Genomic DNA, 23,477 nt, shown 5'->3' on the forward strand with positions numbered 1-23,477 from the left:
AAAAAAACAGACAAATTAAGAAGGGAAAACTTAAAATTTATTTGTATTTTGAGACAGAACAAGATAAATTTAAAGCAAACATATGGCGTTGGATCTGATATGTCGTTTTGAGAAATTACAATCATTATGGAGTAAGTGTTGGAGTGAAGAACATTGTTTCTGAACAATGGATAGGCTAGAAAAGGGAATAATGGTGAATATTGAAACAAAACTAAACAGTTTTTAGACGTATATGAACTTATACGAACTGTTATTTTGTTATTATAATTTTATATAGTAAATGTATGTTAATAAAGCTAAGAAACCTAGTAAGTTACTAGAAGAACTTCTTAAAAAATAAAGAAATTATGTATGCTCTTCCAAGAACATATGAGAAACCTCAACCTGTTATCGATACAATGAAAGATGTAGAACAATATATGAGGTGTTAAATGGCAAAGTGGTGTAAGTAATTGAAAAAAACAACATTGCCTTGAGCGTGAAACCAGAACCTGCTGCATGGTAACTTTTCTTGTCTCACAGTTAAAAAACATACCATAAAGAAAACGATGGAACCACAAAGAACAGATTTTGTATCCCTTTCCGAATATAGACCCTAATAAAATTACCAGCATCTCATAATGTCTCAAAACTCACATACGTCACTTTGAAATCCAACGACTCATATTTCAAAAGTAGCAGTAGAAAATAAATATCTAATACAAACGTTTGTTCCAGTTTTCATAAAACTGCAAGAATAGACCCAACTTATGAAAAATACTGCCTCTGTTTGATAGATCTATAAGGGAAAATGATACACTTGTATCAGAGAAATAACACGTATGAAGAAACAAATTAACTATAGAGTAGAAGGAATAGAGACCATTGCTAGGCACGTTTTTTTCTGAAATTGATTCAATATTATGAAACTACCAATGATAATACTTTTGAAAGAAATGCTTATAGTGAAGAAGGGAAAATAGTAAACATTCAAGGAGATACCGAAGTTAAAATCAATGGAGATGATTTGATCATTAATAATCGACATTATACAGGAAAAAGAAGATTATATTAATTATTCACAAACATCATTCAATTAACTTTAACGATGATGATGTGGATAAATATAGAGAAATGTTAATTTATTCAATTGTCCCATTTCAGAACCAAAGAACTGGTAGAGTTAAAAAACATGAAGAAAATATGAACTCTATTGGTGATGAATATATAAAACCAACTCTTGCTTGAACGCAAAGAACAAAGAAAACAACGAAGTCGGAAGAAGGTTAGTGCTTTTTAATACGTACTTTTTAATGTCCACCTAGCACAAGTTGGTTCGTGGTTTATGCACTAGATCCTCATTAAGTGCATGTTCTGCAAAAAGAAATCTTAAAATGAAAAGAAAGTGTAAAAATTTGGTAGAACCGTCTGCTCGAGTAATGCCAACTCACGAATGAACCCTGATACGACATTGGAATAAAGTTCCCTCAAAGTATATATAAAGAAAGGCACCTTGGAATTTATAATATTTGTGCTGACCTATTCTTAAACTGTACGATTAGGGCAGTCAATTAAGCTGAGACTTGTCTATGTTGTTATGCTGTTGGTATAGGAAGTTACATACCCAGAAACACGTTGTATATTTTGCTTTACTGTACTTTGTCTGTTTGTACTATGCTGATGGAAAATTTTGTTCCTAAGTACTGGTATTTGAGCTTCGTATTGTAAAAGTTACAGTGATATTGCAGCTACTGAGAGAATACAACTTCAATTTTTTACCGACCAAATCTTTTTGGTAATATATTTTAAAAAAAGCCGACATCATGTGTACGTACAAAGTAGCATAACAGAAACTGTTGTACCTAAGGGCAATAATAAATCTAATTATAATCGATTGTTTTTTAAGGTTGACCAGAGAATTTTTAAAGTTTTTCGTTTCAGCCATTATTATTTTGTTTAAATAGGTTTTTTTGTTTTATTCATTTATGTTACACATTGATAGATATACCTTCGTTTAACCTTAACGCCCTCATGCAACAGCGAGGTAATGAAGGACGAGACCTGCAGTTTAAAGTGGGATATGAGCCACTATTCTTTGCACAAACAAATCATCCTTCACCTTGACTCGAATCCATAATTGGGGTGACAGTGGACTCAGTGCTGGAACTTCATGTCTGGTGCGTAGGTTTTCTTGGTATTCTCCCGTTAGCTCCCAGTTTCTTCATTCCACCATTTCATTCATTCTCTTCATCATCCTTTAGTCTACCAGGAATACCCCTAGGACATAAAACTCAAAGATTTCATTTTTGAACCCAGATTTTTTTGGTTACAAAGGCTACCAGCCACAATCTCTTCCACATAGGACATTTTTTAAAAATACGTTGTATTGATCTTGTGAATATTTTAATACTTGTGAATATTTTAAGAGTTATTTCAGAAAGATAAAAACACAGAACCAAACCAGAGACATTAGTGTACAGAGTTATGCACATTTTTAAAATAAATGGGAACGTCAAAACACTACAGAATACGGAACATCTAATTAAGTCCAAGTTAGATTACCGAGTCAAATACAGCGATGTAATTTAACTTGCATTTCAATAAGAGAAGTGATTAACGTTATTATTCGTTTGAATTCAGTCGTTCTTTGAACCATGCATATTATTTTGTGGAGAAGGGGTTAAGCCATTTTCTTTCTTGTAGAATAAAGTTAAAACCATGCTGGTTTCAACAAGTCAACTCAAGTTTTCAGCAGTTTATTTCTTATAAAATAAACTATGAAAAGAAGTATCAAGTGCTAGAATCTTTGCAAGCGCACAAACCCTTTGAGCTACGTCGGTAAGGAGCCCTCTATGTTAAATGACAAACCATCATTTCCAGTCCAGTAGGCTGTTCGGACAGAAAGTAAGAACACGCATAAGTGGCACAATCAACTTGCAGATTGCTGTTTGAGGAAACTTAGAAAACACATGAAATTATAACACTGCATTGTTGATAGGATGAGAGCCCAAGGGAACAGCATGCTGTACTGCCAACGTTGCGTTTTCATTAAATATAGGGTGCCTTCCCAGCAGGATTGTCTGGTTTAAACCAGATAGGTTCAAAAAAAGGTTGAAGCAAAAAAAAAAATCTTCAGTTCGCTGATATTTATGGTGATGTTTTGCTCATATTTCACACGACCTGTGTTAATTGCATCTAGTTTTCACCTTGCAATCAAGGAGTCCAGGCTTCAATTCCCGGTGGGACTTTTTTTTCAGCTGTAGTACTCTCCCGGCTTGTCGAGTGGCTAGACGCGCGCCTTTGGAGCATGGGATCCCGGGTTCGATTTCAGGGCATGCGGTGGCTCGGATTTGACTTTAAAGTGTAGGCCCATACCTCATATAGCCTTGCTGCTGAAAAGGGGTGCTTAACTTCAATAACCAAGACAAATCAATCTTCCAAGTGCATTCCAGAACGTTTCATGCAAAGGAGTTGCTTTGTTTAGTTTAATTGATTACTGAGAAATTTACTGAAGCAATTATCATTTTACAGAACAAGAAATTAATGATGAGGCATTTCCCTTGCTTACATATACAATGATAGAAAATTTGTTTCCGAAGATTGGACAAAGAGCGAAATTTCTCAACAAATATGAAAACTATAAGAGATCTCTGACTGTTTCACCTGTGGAAATAGGTGTAGGACTTGAGAATGACCAGATACTGTAGTATATAAAATGTTTTGTTTAGAAATGATTAGTGCCGATTTCGTAGTAGCACCAAGTCAAGACACGACTATGAAATGGGTGCATATACATTGGTTGATTTAAATACCCTGTATTATTTAAGTAATTGTAAACAAATAACTATAACTTATACCACCTGGTATTTTGTATTATTTTCCAAATATTAAAGAATTTAAAATTTCGTTTTGTATTCACATTATTGAAATTATTAAGAAATTGAACTTTCTTCACAGGAAATATTTGAGAATATCAGTAGCTAACAAAATTTTGAGGAAAGCAGCAGTACAATCACGTCTTTTGCGATAAGTGAAACGAGTTCGCTTAGTTCTCCTGAAAACAAAGAAAAACAAGTGTCAGAAAAACCAGAGACGTTGATACCAATCCTTTCCAGAAAGTAATTAACGTTCAGGTGAGAATTGCTATGTTTATAACTCTGAAAAGCATGTAGTTGAAGAGAGTGTAGCGTAGCTTCTATCATTAGACTCCATAGGCAATTTGTATGTATGTGTCTCTTCGTGTATCTAGTCCACGATAACTCGTAAAACAGGGGGCCACGGGGATTACGTTGTAGAGCGTTCCTTCTGAAGCGCGTTGCCGTGGTTCGATCCCAGCTCGTGCAGATTGGGCGTTTTCTCGGTGTTCTGCAGTTTCCTCTCACCTTCTACATTCATCATTTCGTTCATTTCTGAATAAAATGGTTTCTGTTCACGAACCTAGGTTTGATAAATTCTGAGTAATATAAGTTAACGAAAAACCCTTACCAATGCAAAAATCAGCGTGCATTTTAAAACAAAAATGGCTGCCATATGGGAACCAAAAGTACTAGAATGTAAATACTGTTCATTTTGAACAACCAAAATGTTAAGGAAACTGCACAAAAAGATTTCTTTTAATGGTCGAGCAACCAGTGTTGTATTACTTTATGTGGATTGACTCAGATGCTACAATTCATCAATACTTCGAATACAATTCTCGAGTGCTTATTCTCAGGAAAATTTTAAAGATTACATCTCTTCACGTAGCTGGATCGTTACATGCCATGATTTACTACAGCAGTAGCAAAGTAATTATTCATAGGTTCTCATAAGTATTTTGTTATGCCGAAGTACACCATGAGCCAGCTACAACGTGATCTTTAAAACCTCCCTGAGGATAAACATTCGAAACTTGTGCTCGAAATATTAGATATCTTTGAAGAATTATGGTAGTAATACGAATAATGTCAGGTTACTAAGTAACAGAAACTAATACGTGTTCTTTATATTCCATTCGCAATTATAGATATTTCATCACATTGAAACAATGAGGAACATATAAAAAGCTTTCATTAAACTATCTTTGAATGGCTTGGGGTAATATATGTGTTGTTCCGAAAAAAAAAGTACAAAAACATTAGTCAAGGTAAGAACACTATCATGTTTACTACCGTCTAATCTCGATTTTTGCAAACTTGTGAACAGAAACTGGTAACGAGTTATACAATAGTCCTAACAATAGTGAAATCGCAATTTAAAAAAAAAAAATCAGGCATATGATCCTAAGCTCTTTGTTTGTAGAAACTAGTACATCGTTTTGAGAAAAATAGAAATATACTATTTACTTTTAAGAAATTTGAGAGAAGACTAATCATAAAACTGAATAATTGTATTATAGGTTGTAAGAGATATATTAGCCCAGTCTCTTCTGGGAAGATCTGTTTTAAAATCTTACCAAGATAAAAATAAGTAGGATGGGAAAGCAAGGAGACATAGTATTATAGTAGATCATTATATCCATTGTATCATTGTATCCATTATAGTAGATCATTATATGGAGTTATGGTGTGGATTGTAAGTATATCTTTTAGTTATTTCAACATTCAAGTAAGTGATACTATATGTCATATTTTACCCTTTTTACAGGAAATCGTATATAAATATCATTTATTGTGATCATTGTCTATTTATCATTGTATTGGCTGCTTTAGTTTTGTCACTTTTGTATGAAAATTCAAGTCATATTGCTTGCGGTTGTTGTGGAATGCAGTATGAGGTGCAGAATTTAACGCTTGCCTCCAAACAGGATTAATTTATGTTCACCAACCAAACACTTGGGAAGCATGATTGATGTTAATATAAATTTCAAACTGATGACGCGCCTCAAATATGGTGTTAGTAAATGTTGAAAGATGTTTTCAGGTGTCTAATGCATCTTAATGGACAAAAGATATAACTTGTGTAACGACAGTCTGAAGAAAATGCTTAAGATTCATGTAATCTTAAGTGAACTTTGTGATATATGGCATGAGTTCTTTATCGAGTGCAAGGGAAGGATTTACCTGTTACAATGGTTCACGAACAGTGTGCTCCTGCAAGGTGAAAGGTGTGACGCAAGTGTTTACGCATTGTTAGAAATTTTTTGTCGATTATTTATTATTGATAGTTCCAGTTACTGTACTTCATATACTTGTACACTAATTGGGGTACTTGTAGTATTTTATGGGGCCGCAATGGCTCAGTGCAGAGTTCTCACTTGGTTTGATCTCAGCTTGCGCTAGTGAGTTTTGTGTTGGAGAAACGCCGTGCACAAGGATTTTTCGAGGTTCTTCCGTTTCCGCCAACTTTCTTATTACCCCATTTCATTCATTCTCATCATCACCATCTCCTTCAGTCTACAATGGCAACGCTTGGCATGGTCGCTAACGCTCTCGCCTTTTGTGCGAGCGGTCCCGGCTTCGATTCCCGCTGGGGTCACTCGGTCGAAAAAGTGTAAGAGAAAACAGGTAATTGTGAATTACGACAGGCGTTCCGGATGAAATAACGTCCAGAAAACACTTACCCTATCCTTTTTTTTCTTTCTTTCTTTCGATTTTAATCTACTAGTTTCTGTGCACTCTTTCCATTATACTAGTGAAGAAGACTTAGCTTTTTCAACATATTTTACAGGCAAGGGCGCCGATTCTAGGAGGGCCGGGCCCTCCCAAAGCTCGTGTGAGCCCCAGCACTGTTCTTATGAACATAGAATATTTGACATAATTTGAATGCATAATTTGTCTTAAAATCCTCATATATACCTTCTCCATCTGAATGGGCCCCCAAATTTACAGAGAAATCGGCGCCCTTGTTTACAGACTGCTAAATTTCAAAGTATGCAGTCGTATGTGGCGCTCAACTTTGTATTGAATTTCGAATTCAGCGTATTATACTGGAAATATACTAAGAATTTCCAAATCAACTGCAGTGGTTCTTGGATCAAAAAACGGAGACGTTAATGACTGCTAAAATACGTGCTTCTGAAAAACAATACAGGGAGGTAAAGTATCCGAGCTTATCGCAAAGGTCAAGAAACTCCACGCAATAGCTGAAATGTAATTAATGTTGCTTACAAAGACAGTAATCCTGGGTTCAGCTAATAGTGAAACTTATGAACTGTCCTTTCAGCCGACAATCAATCGCAGAAAGTACTTTCAACTACATATTTCTGTGAACTGGGCTTTGAGACTTTTGAAATTAAAACGTCAAAGAGAAAAGGCTGAAATCCGTCGGTCAGGAATGTAGAGCTCAAATCAATTGCCCTCTTCTGTCTCAATAGATTTTCATCCATTTTTATAATTTATTAATATATGCAATGTTCGATTTCTTTAATAATAATAATAATAATAATAATAATAATAATAATAATAATAATAATAATAATAATACGTTGATTACAGTATGAATTTGTATTGATAGTATCGTATAATAAATTTTGAATGGAAAAAACGTTTTGGTATGCCATGTAGTCATGCATAATTTAGACTGTCCCACGAGTAGAAAGAGGAACACGGACCTAATATGAACTCACTTTCTATAACGTAGCTTTTGGTTACAGTATACAGAAGTTCACTTTCTCTGCAATTTGGTTGTAATACAAGTATTTATAGTGATAGTAATATTTTTGCATAAACAGTAATTATATATGAGTACTGAAATTGTATATTTAATATATATATTTTTCTCTGTATTCATATTAGGATATCAAATACTGCTTTCGAAACCATAGCAAACACCTTACAGGAAATTTTCAAACAGAAAACAAGGTAAGTTCTTATCATTCTACGATTGAATTCAAACAAGGTTTTCATTATTGGTCATGTTTGACTATTTTTATAAGTCCTTTTTAATACTACACATTTTCAAACAGAAAATGAGTAAATTTGTTGGTTGGTGAGTAGAGTGTAATGTCCCTTTCTCTGGCGAGCATTTCTGAGACATGTACCTATAGCTCAACGTGTGGTCTGTATCACATGAGCTCCCAGCGATAAACGAACCCAAGATTTCATCGAAGGTATATACATTAATTATTTAACCACGAGAAAAGGCCACATAATGGGTGAAGTTTTCTTACAGAGTTTGGTCTGGTAAGAATAATAATTTTAAGGTATTGAAAGTTTCTATAGAATATAGTATGAAAATCAGGAAGTTTGTGAATAAATTTTGAAATTGAGGCAGATGCATGTATTCAGAAGCCTTGAATAAACCATTTTGTACAATACCATTCGAATTGTTGAACTGTTTTAACATTGTTACGATAGAAAGTGTATTGTTATCTATTGATACGTGCTATGCAATACATAACTTGAATAGAAATAGTCTTATCTTGTGTGTTACGTTTTTGCAATTTACTTGTATGGTTCAGTGTTCTTTTTCACTTGTTCGCTGACGTCCCAAAATTCCTAGCCAGCCAGCAATTTTTAACCATCTTTGAAGAAGGTGACAGAGGAAACGAAGACCATACTAGTAAATCACACACATATTTAGAGGTACAATACAACGCTGTTCTTATTTGTATAACTTACAAATCATTAATAAAAAATAATTTTGAATGTAAACTGATGTAATAGTACCTATAGTGACACGTAAAGAGTACTTAGTTGTCAGAAATATAGTAATTTCGGGAGTTCAGAAAATTCTTCAAAGTTGTTAAAAGCCAGAAAACGCAAATTTTAATAAGTTACCATAATAATCGTATTTTCCGTAGGGAATATATTTTGTGGCTCCGAAAACTGAGGGACGTAACCAGCGTATTGCAAAAGGAAAGCTCGTTGACAAATATAGAATCAGAAGGAAAATTTTGAGAGAGACAGGGATTGTAAAACATTACAGTTCATCACGTAATTTGAATCAAACAGAAAATAAGAAAGGTAAGAATAAGTTGAAAAACATACTCTAAATCAGATTTTGTATAACCATTGTTCCCTTTTTTGAAGGAGTTATTATATGAAGACATATTTTACAATAGTTATATGTGTAGGTAGATATAATATTGTTGTATTAACTTAAAAGAACTTAAGTGACTCACGATTAAAAATTTTCACATTGATTCGTCTTGTTATATGTCTGTCGTATAATAATTGTCTAAATTTTCAAGGTGAACTCCCATCTTGCTCAGCGCCTCTTTCTTATACATTAACAGCAAATTCTTTACATGTAATGTGATCTAAAACAATTGCTGTTGATGTTGGAATTGGCTGCTGAAGAAGATAGGAGATCACATTGAAAGTTTCGGTAATTACTGTATGACAGACGTATACCAAGATTGCTCTTATGAAGTTTTAAGATTTAGTTTTTCGTAAGATTTACTATCAATCAGAAGAATTTGATAATTATCACTATTGATAATTGGAAAACGTTTCAAAAATACGATGGGTGTATAAAATTTATGATGTGATTGCGTTTTCTTTCGATTCAGATACTGAAGCTTACGTGACAGAAGAACATCAACCATTAGGTGATTACCGGGCTGCAGAAGAAAGCAAACAGTGGTTGAAGTAAAATTGTGGACCAAGTGAAGAAATTTTAATCCATTGGAGGAATAGTAGTGTAATCGTGATTTACGTCGTGGTTCGAATTAATTTCTCAGTCTCATACTTCGCCCTTTTCTCCTTTTATTTTCCAGCCACTTTACGACGACTATGATCACTACCCATGCCTACAATTTCGTTATGCGGTAGCTGGAAACGCAATAAACGAAAATGTAGACAACGTAAATAAATTTGTTAGGCTACAAATATAATATTACAACAAATGACAAAATAACCTTTTGATAAAACAAGTGTAATATTACTATAGAAGCACGAGTATTACAAGAATGTATGTTTGAAATACATCTACTATTAACAACTCAGTATCAGTAACACAACGGTGTGGTGGCTCAAATAGCGGGTACTGTGGCTAAAAATGTTAATAAACTCACGTGTTTCTTCGGCTAGCCTGTTGACGTTGCACCTCCGCTGTCCTGTATTCGAATATATGCGTAGTTTTTGAAGTTGAAGTCCCAACATGAAATGTCAATTGCTACTTCCTCGATGAGAACTCCAAGTTGTCGCCGTATTATCAGACGAGTATGCTTACGTAAAAATTTGATGTGAAGAACAACGAACTATCACTTCCACATGTAGATAGAAAACTTTATCACTTTGAATTTTAACACAGAACGTTTACGTGCACGTCATTGACTATTGGTAAAAGTGAGTATAGGCAGCCTAAATGCTGCTTTCAGAAGCGCGTTGGAACGAACGTCGACGATTGCCTCGTCGATTAGGTGCAGAGCAACTGCCCCTTTGTCCAGTCAGCTATTGTGTATAAGTTCTAGGTGCTCGAGCGCCCCGATGATGACGTATACTACCAAGTTCACACTCCTTGGCCGAAGAAGTGCGGCCATTTTAAATAATCAAATCAGCGTTGAGCAATGAAGAGAAGTAAAATGTTTTTGCGACTTTACCGATTTTCCGGAGTTAGAGAACGTTCACAAAGAGAGTCGTTGTTTCTGCGTCGTATGTCCGTATATGGTTATGAAATCGAACGGAAGTCTACCAACACAGATGAACAAACATTCCAAAGCGGTGACAAAGAGTTTCTAGAACATTTTGATTTATACGAGGGTTGGTTAATAAAGTTCAGAATAAACCTATCCTTTTTCAATATTTCTTTTAAATCGCAAAAATGAGCTGTAGGACGGTGACCTTAGAGCCATTTGGCAAAGAGCAGTATTAGGAGAGAAGGTCTTTACATTTTTTGAGGAATGGCCTATTTTGAAACTGCCCACATCGTACAATTTGGTAAGTTAATTACTTGTGAAACTGTTATAAACGCTTGATGTTACAAGATAGAGGATATGCCCGTACAACAAAATAATATATCTACACGCCACTTCGTCACACCATCGTTTTTGACTCTCAATGTCCCATAACCAATTGCTAAACATCTTGCATGTTATTTTTTCAGAATTTAACGAAAAAGTGACATTAAAAGAACCCATTGCTCTTTGCACAAAATGGAACTTCGAAGGTATTGTAGTTTGATATTTTTATGAAAGCATTTCAAGCGGATTAAAGTACAAGGCTCACATGCAAGTTGTATCGCTTCATCCATATTCCAAACTGAAATTCTTATACTTGGTGTTTTCGTTATTTTATATTACACTTCGAATTTTATTTGTAATTGACTTTTGTATACGTATCCCGAAATTAATTGGTGAAAGACACTGGGAGAAATTTTCGGTTACTATTGCCGAAAACGCTTTATTGTTCGAAAACATATTGCATCCAAATGGTGCCGTTTCCTCACACACATGTTTCTTATTCTTTTTGAACGGTCTCTATTATAGCAGACATATGAATAGTTGGTACTGAAAATGTAGCAGGAAATATTTTAAGGCGTGAGTGTTTGAAATGGGTCTCACAGATAGGGAATCACTTTCCGTTACAACGTTATATGGCGAATCTTAATTTTAATGAAAGGAAAACTAAAACTATAATAATGCCGTGTCCTCTCATTCGCATTTCGAAGAAAGTACCACCATATTCTCAAATTCAGAGACGAAGTGTCGCTCGAACTTCTGAATTCCCTTAAAGATAGTTTCTTTGTCGTTTCCAAGAACATTTCATGTGTTAATGCAGGAAATGAACTATGCTTCTTTTTCATTCTTAGGTGGAAGATAATTTCGAAAGTCTTTTCCCAAACCGAACAAATAATCTCTTCAGGAAATGGTCTGATTTGTCGGGCAAATTGTATGAATTGATGAAAACGAGGGTGAATGAAAAAGACGTCGCTCCATATTTAAAACTTGTTGATGAGTCAGTTAAAGAAGGTGAGTTAAAGTGAAAAAACTGTTCATTATACGTCTATGTGTAATCGTTTTAAATCAAAAGGAAATTGAAGAAAATATTCATAGATGCTTAGCTAAACAGCTATAGCTTCTGGTAACTCCTACATAAATAATAACGTATTTATAGCTTCTGGTAACTCCTACATAACTAATATCGTATCTTTAAAATCCATATAGAACATTGTATTCCAAGGAAATAAAAAAAAGTTGTACGATCTACTTCTCTTACCGTTTCTGAAACTGAATGTACTTATATATCAACTAAAATACAAGTTGCAACTAGATATTACAAGCTTAGAAAAAATCGCCAAAAAAGACAAAATCTTGAAAATAGGGGGAAAAAGACATTAAAATTTCCTTTAAAGCACTCGTAAACAGTAACAAGGTAAGAATTTGGGAAGCGCATGTTCGCAATATATATATATATATATATATATATATATATATATATATATATATATATATATATATGTGTGTGTTTACAATTTGTATTATAAACATAGGCATCCCGCATAAAATTATTTGATCAAAAATAGGATAAATAATATTTGAACCTTGAACACTCATACTCTTTGATTGTAGAAAAAGTTTGATTTGCTTCAAATATATGAATGTATGAAATACAATGAGTGAAAATACGCATGGCTAGATCGCGGCTCTAACCCGGGACGTTCGGCCTACCTCTCACCATTTAAGTCGAAGTTCCAAGGTAGGATCCCGGTCTAGTTATGCGATTTTTCACTTCGTACTTCATGATATTTGCGCCTACAGAACATCTGGTTTCATAAAAGTCGGTTGTTTCCTTAATTAACAAATATTATTAAATGAAGATGTAATATAATATTCACATTCCAGGCTTTAGATTAATTTTTCATTGAAGTACGCTATTCTCACTAACGTAATTTTCTTTCCATTTTGAAAGAGCAGTATTTTCAAAATTGAAAAAGGAGCATTTTTATACAACAATGTTTTGATGTTCTGTACAAAAACTGAAACACGAAGGGGGCGCGGTGGGTCAGTGGTAGAGCGTTCACCTCCGGAGCTTGGGGTTCCTGGTTCGATCCCAGTTCGCGCCGTGTGGACTTTGTGGTGGACAAACACCGTGCTCGTGGGTTTTCTCGGGGTTCTCCCGTTTCCTCCCACTTTCTTCATTTCACCATTTCACTCATTTCTCATTATCACCGTCTCCTTTAGCTTAACCGGCATAAAAGTGGGACGTTAAACTTAAAGATTTCATTTCATTTCACTGAAACACGAGTTGTGAAACAAAATATGCCACCAGAGATGTTTCAAATCAACACTATAATGTTTGGGAGATTATTCCTCACACTAAGAGAAGAAGTATACATCAACCTGGGTGAAGAAATACGTTATCCAGGGATTATAAGCTGCTAAAAACGTGAAGAAATGAACTTTAAAGGTCCATAGCTTCAATACTATGGGACCTATTTTAGTCGAATCAGGACATCGTTTACTGACTAGTATGCTCTATCCAAATATCCATGTTTCACAGTTGTGCTGTACTTGGGCACCACTTTTTATAGAGGGAGTTAGGGTATGAGAAAATAATTTAAAGTACTATATATCAGTTCCCTTCCATCTGCAGATTAGCTTTTGAAATCCACTAAATGGTGAAAAAGGGACAATTTCTCACGAAAAATGCTTAAAAAGACATTTACACGAAAACAGGCAACATAAAATTTCATCAAATAATTTCTTTTCTCATGATTCGTATACGCGTCATTCCTATTTTTCTGTATGTCTACCCATAAAAAGTAATCATTTTTCTAAACATCCGATGTCTAGTTATAACACAGCTCAGTACATAGCAACTGAAAAAAAAACGTGAGTAATAGAATTTTCGGATTTTCTTCTTCGTTCTTTCTTATAATTATACTGTTTGTAGCTCTGAAAAAACATTAATCGCATTATCTTATTTCGTTCGAAGTGAAAGAAATTCTTTAAAACAACATTTACATTATATGTAATGCGACATTTATAACTAGTTATAAACATTTTCTTTGCAGATGTAAGAAATTTTGGTATATTTTCGCTGCTTCCATTTGTATGTCGTCCTTCAATACATTCCTGTTCTGGAAGTAAAAAGTGGAAACCGTCTTGCCAAGAATCTGTAGACGGATTTATATCTTATGTGAAGGTAATTAACATATACTATAGTATTGTATATTGATAAAATTAAAACTTGACATACCACATCATGTGATAGGGCCTGCTGCTTTGATGTATTTCTCGCCATTTATTGTCCGTGTAGTCATAATTATTATTTTCATTACTCGTAACATCTTGTTTAACATTTATAACAGATTGGACGCTACCCATTTTATAAACATATTAGCAGGGTTCTTGCAAATCAGGGAAACCCTGGATAGAGAAAATGAGGTGATATGAAAAACTGACTCAGAGTGATACTTAAGCAGGAAATCAGAGAAAATTGGAGATTTTTTGCTTAGGGAATGAAAAATGTTTCAGTGTTTTATATGATGAGATACAAGCCGGCAATAATTCAAACACGGAAGACCAATGAAGCAAACTCAGGGCAACACGTGCTCTGGTATGTCATAATATACACACTAGTTAGCATATTATTTTAGAAATCGAAATTGCAATATATTATATCGTGAAGTTAAGGTGGTACCTTCTAATATATTTTTGGGTAACATATGGTTTCTTAGTGACAGTGCCTGATAGCTCCCTACTACGGATCCGGAGGAGGTAGATCAAAGAATTAACGTTTTCTTTTCCATTTTAGACACATTCATTGAAATGTCTAGAGAAACGAATTTTAACCTTGCATGGTGCAAAACGGACTAAGATTTTGAGTGTTATTTTTGTAACGAAAACACTTGCTTTACGTAACGAATCTACTTTTAGTACATATAACATATGAAAATAAATACATCGATATTTACATATTATTTACATATTGCGATCTGCTAATTACTAGTAAATTAGAACTGAAAAGCAAGTTTTGAAGATAAGAAAAATTAAAAGACTTCCTTCAAAAGGCACGGCTACATCTTGTTCAGATAGGACGCCTTGCAATAAAGTTTAAAGGTGATTTTTCAAAATTAGAAGTCGGAAGTTACAGGTAATTCACCAGTATTATATTTCATATGGTCTTGGGATTTTTTATTTATAATTTTCCAAGGCTACAATTTTCAACAATTATTTAAAAATCAAATTCTAAACCAATATTGGTTTTGAGGAAATTCACAAAGGATCAATATTATTCTCGAATAATTAGAAATTTTTCACCCGATTCAGAAATTTATTCACTAAAAAATGTCTGTGTTCAGTATTTTTTTCAACTTTAAAGAAAAATAATTAGGCGACATTTAAAAAATTGGAAAGTATTTTTAAAATTACCGATTTTTTTTAAACTATCCAGTTACAGATTTATTTATTTATTTTTAGTTTACCGTTGAGAAATATGCTCCAATTCTAAAGGAGAATGTGTCTCACTTCCTCCCTGTATTTTATTATAGAAGTCACATTTCATGTGTCAAAATCCTAGAATAGAGTTGATGCTGAACGGAAAATGCATATATTAATTAATACTGCTTACTTTCAGGTTATGGGCGATGTTCAGGCGAAACTGGAAGAAAGAAAAAACCTGTTGGCCACACATCAATTCACCCTTCAACCATTTATTGTCGCGGTTGGAAACACAATGTTGGACATAAGGGACTATTATGTGGTAATAGATCAGGTGCAGTATCATTTCAATAGTATTGTCAAGGCCGTGGATGTTTTCTTTAAATGCTTTTTTGTAATGCAAATTAAATATCCTGTAGAATGTGAACAAGTTTGGCTTCTAATTCAGAGACTTGTGTACGAAATTACAACGACACATTAGAAGAAAATAATGTCAGTTTCCACACTTATGAATGACCTTGCTTAAGATGTACATAGAAGATATCATTCAAGTTTTGTAACTTGTAATATAATTCATTAAGGTAAAATAAGGCGTATTTCGTTTGTATGCAATACTGATCATCAACGTGAAATAACATTTTACAAGTGTTGTGTTACTTTATTTTTATATTTCAGAATGCCAATTTGCTTTATTTGTAAAATGGATAAACTAGGGATTAGAAATCTTATTCTGCACTTAAAATATCACCATCACAGATTAGAATATTGTATTTTTAAATGTATAGAGAATGGATGTTGTAGGTCATTTCAGTCTTCTGGTGTCTTTAGTCGTCATTTACATAAATGTATAGAAAAGTATATCACTGTAAGAAGTACTCTAACTACAGCTCGTGATCCTCTTTGTACTACGAATGACAATAGTAATGTTACTTCCCCCAATACAGAAGTAAATGAAAATCGCGCTTGTACTAGTAAAGACATGCCGTTAAATGAGGAAACAGTTTGTAGTAATTTCAAAAATTTCGTAGGAAAGGAAGTGGAGCTATTGATTGCAAAATTGTATAGTAATCCCTTGCTTACACGCTCTAGTGTTCAAGACATTTTCTCCGATTTTAGTGAATTTCTTCATAACATCATAAATTCAGATTTGAAAAGGGAAATCTTAAATATTGAAACAGGCAATGGAACAGAGAGAAACAGCGAGAATGTATTGGCAATGTTAGAGTCCTTAGAAAGTTCATTTTCGATATGCTCCACAGAGTATATGCGTTTTTCGAAATTGAAAAAAACTGGATATTTTGTTCATCCGAAAACAGTCATTTTAGGTACAGCAAATAGAAGCAGAAAAGTTAATGGCAGTGCCACTCTAGTACCTGAGGTTGTCTCTGCTCACTACATTCCTTTAAAAGACACTATGAAAATGTTTTTTGAGTTACCAAATGCTTTCCAAGCGTGTTTGTAATATATGAGCGAACTGGAAAACCAATCGTCAATTATAACAAATTTAATTCAAGGTGACTTTTGGCAAGCGAAGACGGAAGGTTTAAAGGGTAAAATTGCGTTTCCAATTTTTTTTTTTTTTTTTTTTTTGTATTTTGATGACTTTGAAACAGGAAATCCTCTTGGCGCACGTGCCGGTGTACACAAGTTGGGCGCTGTATACGTTGCTTTTTCTTCTTTGCCCTCCGAATTGCGTTCTTTGACGGAAAATATTTTGTTAGCGTTATTATTTCATTCAAATGATAGAATTAAGTTTGGAATTGAGGCGGTTTTCCAGAGTTTAATTAAGGATATCATTGAATTACAAGAAAATGGAATCGATATTGTATTAACTGACACATCACAAAAAGTGTACTTCATTTTGGGGGTTATCCTTGGAGATAATCTAGGTCTGCATTCTATTCTAGGTTTCACAGAATCATTTTCCGCTAATTATCCATGCAGGTTTTGTAAAATTCACCGTAATGATTTGATTTCTAGTACAAATGTTGCTATTGCCATGCGCAGAACCAAGAATGATTACGAAAATGCTGTATTACTGAATAATGTAAGTGAAACAGGTGTAAAAAGTGAATGTATTTGGAATCAAATACCAGATTTCCATGTGGTTGAAAATTATGCGGTAGATATAATGCACGATGTCCTAGAGGGTGTATGTAATTATGAATTATCTTACATCTTAAAGTACTACGTAACGGACAGACATTTATTTACATTAGATTTATTAAATAGCAGAATACAGTTCTTTGATTATGGGGACATAGAAAGCAGCAATAAACCTCCAAAAATATCAGCAGAACAGTTGACAAAAGGCTTTCTACGTATGAATGCTTCGCAGATCCTCTGCTTGGTGCGGTACCTTGGTTTGTTTATTGGTGACTTAATTCCTTGTAATGATGAAGTGTGGGAACTGTACTTGCTTTTGAGGCAAATCATTGACATAATAACATGTAGTGGTTATCAAAAAGGTTGTGAATTGCTTTTGGAAAATTTAATAGTAGAACACCACGAACTATATATAGAGCTGTATGGACATTCATTGAAGCCTAAGCACCACCACATGTTACATTATCCCTTGATCATGAAAATGTCTGGTCCACTTCTTCTCTTGTGGTCTATGCGGTTTGAGTCAAAACATAAATTGCTGAAAACTTTTGCTACTGTTACCTCCTGTAGAAAAAATATTACGTACACCTTATCATTGAAAAATCAACTTCAAAATCTCAAACGGTTTATGACTATGAGATCTTTAATCCGTGAAATTATATTTGGACCTGGAGAGAAGAAAACATTTCTTGACTTGCAACGTACCTACAACTTTCAAGAACGTATCTCAATAATGAATAAGGAGTGTTATGTAACGCCATGGGTCAAAGTTAGTGGAACTTTATACAAAAAGTGTATGATGGTGTGTTTTTCAGTTGAAGATAACTTTCCTGTTTTCGGTGGAATATGTGCCATTATGTGTTCTGATGATATTTTGTATCTCATAATCAAAAAGTATACTACCGAATATTTCTATAGGCACAATCATACTTATGTCATTACGGAAGAAAAAAGCTATTTGTTTATGGAAATGAATAAACTTATATCTCCATATCCTTTGTTGAAGATATCTTGTCCAGATGGAAGCCTTTGTGTGTGTGAAACGCATTTTTTATAAAAGTTCAAAATTCTGTCTCACAAATGATAGGTAGATAATACCAAATAAAATAAAAGAGAATTTACGGGGTTCTGAAGAAACGTGGCTACTTTCATTGTGGTCTTCTGTAATAAGATTAATTAATTTTTTTTGTAAAACTTCAAAAAAGTGTCTGTAACTGATATTTTGAATGTTCTAAATAAAGTTCTTGAAATGTATCACTTTCACATTTTTTTATTTAGTATTTGCTATCAGATTTCCTATTGAAAATTGTTGAATTTCTATAATGAATATTCAGTAAGGTATATGTATTTTCATTGCACTCAACCTTTTTGACATTCAGTTATATTTACTTTTTTAAAACTTTGACTCAGTAACCTGCTCTATGTGTAAAAAGACCGCGTTTTTGGTTTAGCACAAACCTTCTATTATCTTTGCTCGCCCCCAGTTCGAGAAGCGTTATCTTTTTATTTTTTCTATTTATTAACAATAAACATAAGAATGTGGTTAAATTTTTCTACAACTTATGAAGTAAAATACATTTTGTGCCATGAAAATATATTAATATTAACAGAAATTATAACATTTTTTCAATAGGGTCTCATTTTCCTCCGACCTTTATTTCAAGGTTTTTAAGAGCTATGAAATTCATTTTAAATTATTTTGTTCTTTGTGGCTGCTTGAAAATAACGGTAAGTTCTAGGTGTGATACGCATCTTGGTGTTCGACAGGTAAGAACGTTAAACTGACTTTTTTTTTCAACGGCCGACGATTATGCACTGAGGCCAAAAGAGACGACGATGATGAAATGGATAAAAAAGATGGCGTGAAGGAAGTAAAAACTGGAGGACTTAGAAAACTCACGCACACGGTGTTCCTGCACCACAAAACTCGCTTCCATTGTATTTCATAATAAAGTATTTTGATTGCATAGAAAGTGCACATCCAGAAATATTTAGGTCTGAATTTGGTTAACTTTCTGTCAATGCTTATCTGGTGAAGACAAAACACAAGGTAAAATATTTTAAAAGATTTACGAAGTTTCCGAAGGGGGTTTGAAGCCTGAATCCCTGTATATATATATATATACAGGGTGTTTAATAAGTAATGGTCATAAATTAAACCGTAGATAGTATATGCCAAAACTAACAAAAAAGTTTTAGTAAACATGTGTCCGCAAACGCTTCGTAACGGAGATAGGGGCTGTTGAAAGTGTGGGAAAATGAAATTTAGAGAATGAATATCTCAAAAAGTATGAATTGGACAGAGGGCGGTCCAATGAATAACTATCGAAGTCAAGACCTGCGCTATGCAGAAATGCATGGTTGATAACTATGCAATGCGCGCGCAAGGGATTCCCCAAAGAAACGGAGGGATTCCCGGAACGCGTGCTATAGGCAGTGGACGAAAACCCAGGAACGAGCACAAGACGTGTGGGACTTGCCGAAGGCGTATCCAATGCTTTCGTATGGCACATTCTCGATGAACAGCAGTTGTACCCATACCATCTGCAACGTGTCCAACCTCTGACCCCCACAGACTTTCCGGTGAGAATGCACTTTTGTCAGTGGCTCCGAAGACAAATTACTGGCAATCATCATTTCACTGATGACGTCCTATTTGCTGATGAAGCACAATTTACCCAGGATGGCATTGTAAATTTTCACAAATCTCATATCTGGGCCACTGAGAATCCACTTGCAATAGTGAAGTTAGGACATCAACGTAGGTTTTCCTTAAACGTGTGGGTAGCACTTAGGTGATCAGCTCGTAGTGCCATTCTTTTTTCCTAATGCATTAACTGGGATCCCATATTTGAGATTTCTCCAACACGATTTGCCGCTTCTACTCGAAGATATACCGCTCGATAGGCGTTAGCGACTGTGGTTTATGCATGATGGAGCGCCAGCATATTTCTTTAACCGTGTCAGAGACCATTTACATGCCCGATTCGGACGAAAGTGGATAGGACGTGGGGGTCCTATTGCTTGGCCACCGCGCTTCCCGGACTTAATAGCCTTTAGATTTCTTTCTCTGAGACCATGTGAAATCGCAAGTTTATTCTACCCATGTTGCAACATTAGAAGACGTTCGAGAAAGGGTTGAACAATGTTGCGGACATATTCAACAGGATGCCAACATATTATCACGAGTACGTGGATCTTTGCGAAGACAGGTACGAGCATGCATTCGCATGAATGGACGACACTTCCAGCATTTACTTTAATGATTAAGTAGGTTAATTTCTTATGCAACTCTTTTGTAGTTACACATCTGGGTATTTACTGTTTACCTTATGATTAATACAGTACACATTACCAACATGACGATTTCTGTTTGTTGATATGGACAAAGACGACATGTCCATCATTTTTCGCTTCTTGTAATACACTTACGCGTTCAACATGCGGAATGTTTCATATTCGCCTCCCACATACTCGAATGTTATAATGCTTTTCCCATTGCAGCCCAGTTTCCGGATATTCGTTAACTGCTTAGCACATAATGCTTCATCATTGCCTTGCATACCGTTTGATTTACTTAAATGCTGCTACACTTGTACGTATGCATTAGTTGACGGAATTCTCCCCGGAGCCATTTACAACGTACATCACCACACTTCGATTACCTCCCTCATTTCCTGCTGGTTATGCAACAACACACGGCACGTAAACATTGTCCGCCATTTTGTATCTTTGCGAACTTTCGAATTGGTACCACGACCTATGAATTACTGGTGGATAGACTCGCTCTTGATGTTCATCTCGAGCCCCATTTCCTTGGACAATTTTCCGGGAATCCCATCTTTTCTTTGGGGAATCCCTTGCGCGCGCATTGCAGAGTTATCAACCATGCATTTCTGCATAGCGCAGGTCTGACTTCCATAGTCATTCATTGGACCGCCCTCTGTCCGATTCATACTTTTTAAGATATTCGTCTCTAAATTTCATTTTCCCACACTTTTGACGCCCCTATCTCCGTTACGAAGCGTTTGCGGACACATGTTTACTAAGACTTTTTGTTAGTTTTGGTGTGTACTATCTACGGTTTAATTTATGACCATTACTTATTAAACACCCTATATATATATATATATATATATATATATATATATATATATATATATATATATATATATATATATATAGATAGATAGATAGATAGATAGATATAGATATAGATATAGATATAAATATATATACTACAATGAAGCAACGTATGCTTGTGACTGATCTATGTTTATGACTTGTCAGGTGGTAAATTCCCCTTCTATAATAGAACAAATTGTATTATGTAACAAACAATGGCAATAGCACAAATAGTTCTTAATTATTATGTCACGCAGATTCTACTTTAAGTGATGATTTTCTTCAATATGTTACTGATTATTTTCTATAAATGATATAAATAAAGATATAACCAAAAATTGCAATTTATGCATAGATTTCCTTCAGAAAATGTTGTATCATTTATAAAAAATGGAAATCAGTAATACATTCAAGTAATTTATCACTTATAGTAGAATCTGCGGCGATTCCAGTGATTTTTGATTCACTTTGTTCTGACAAACAAATCACAGAAGTCACTTTTAAACAAACATTTGTTTAAATGGCATTTGGTGTCCCACCACAAACGTTTGTTACCTACAAACAAACAGCACTTTGTAAATAGATACAAAGTCCTTCGTTTGCATACAGTAAACAAACCGATTTTTAGGTTCTGTAAACAAGCTTCTATTGCTGGTAAACACGCACTTTTAAACAAACTGATATGGGTGTCAGAAACAATCATTTGTTTGGTCCCTATTTAAATGAACTTGCTTGTTTACCAACAATTCTTTTATTGTTACTTGCGAACAAGGCTCTTTTTTTCTGTGTAGGTATTCTGCCTTTATTGGCAGGTCACTTGCCGCAGCTGAGAAGCTTCCATGCTCCACGGTCCTCCCCTAACCTTTTCGTTTTCGCGTATGATCTTTCTGTTTATATATCATCCATTAATTGTAGTCTCCTTCGCCCCCTCCCTCTCTTTCCCGCCAACCATACCCTCTAGGACGTCCCTCATGATACAATCTCTTCTTAGGCAATGTCCCAACCAGTTTCTCTTCCTCTTCCTAATAATATCTAAAAGTGTTCTTTTCTCACCCACCATTTCTAACACTCTCTCATTCGTTTTCCTCTCGACCCAACTAACTCTTTCCATTCTTCTCCACACCCACATTTGGAAGGCTTCCAGTCGATTTTCGTCACCCTTACGCAATGTCCACCAACAGCAAAGAGAAACAAATATAAAGCTACTATTAAAACTAAAATAGTTGAAAAATACGATACGGTACAATATATCAACTATAATTCTTGAAACCAAAATAAATGAAAACTATACGTAAAATATCAAAATTATCAGAAATATTTTTAAAAGAAAATGTCGTAATGACGATAGTATACTGTATAATATTAAAATTTATAAAAAAAAAAGTGTACAGTTGCTAAAAATATGAGCCTTTTCCATGAATTTGAAAACCAAAAACCCAAAAATACGGTTAATGTTACAAAAAGACGGAATGGAGCCAAAGCACCAATCAAGTCTTTTTTCACTCCCTATTACTATAATATACATAAAAGCTAATTGAAATTATATAGAACATAAATATGAATTGATTAACACAAAATTGTGCAAACCAAAAAAAATATTTGTACCAGATTTGATGGACGAACGTCTAGGTGCCCGCGTGTCAAACGTTGTAAACCAATATATTTCCCAATAACAAATACATGAAATATAATAGAATGGAAATAAATATAATTTATTAAAAGTAACTTCTACTGTAAATTGTTCATATAATTGTTTAATTTTTCAGTGGGCTCTTTCATTCATTGTAAAGTAAGTCTTTATTGAAGCAAAAGGACAAACGTGAGCTATCTGCTGACTGTTTATCGTTGCTTATCAGTCGAATAATAACTCAGAATAATTGTCGTTTTCCTCCCTGGCTGCTATTAAGTTCTTTCACTTCATTAGACAAAGAGGAATGCAGTCTAAGCAAGAGAGGCAGAGAGACACATATACACAGTTACACTTCATTGTGCTCCCGACAAAGAGATTGAGTATAAGGTA

Source organism: Thermobia domestica, chromosome 4 (assembly GCF_964235325.1).
Source record: "Thermobia domestica chromosome 4, izTheDome1.hap1.1, whole genome shotgun sequence".
Taxonomy (NCBI): Eukaryota; Metazoa; Arthropoda; class Insecta; order Zygentoma; family Lepismatidae; genus Thermobia; species Thermobia domestica.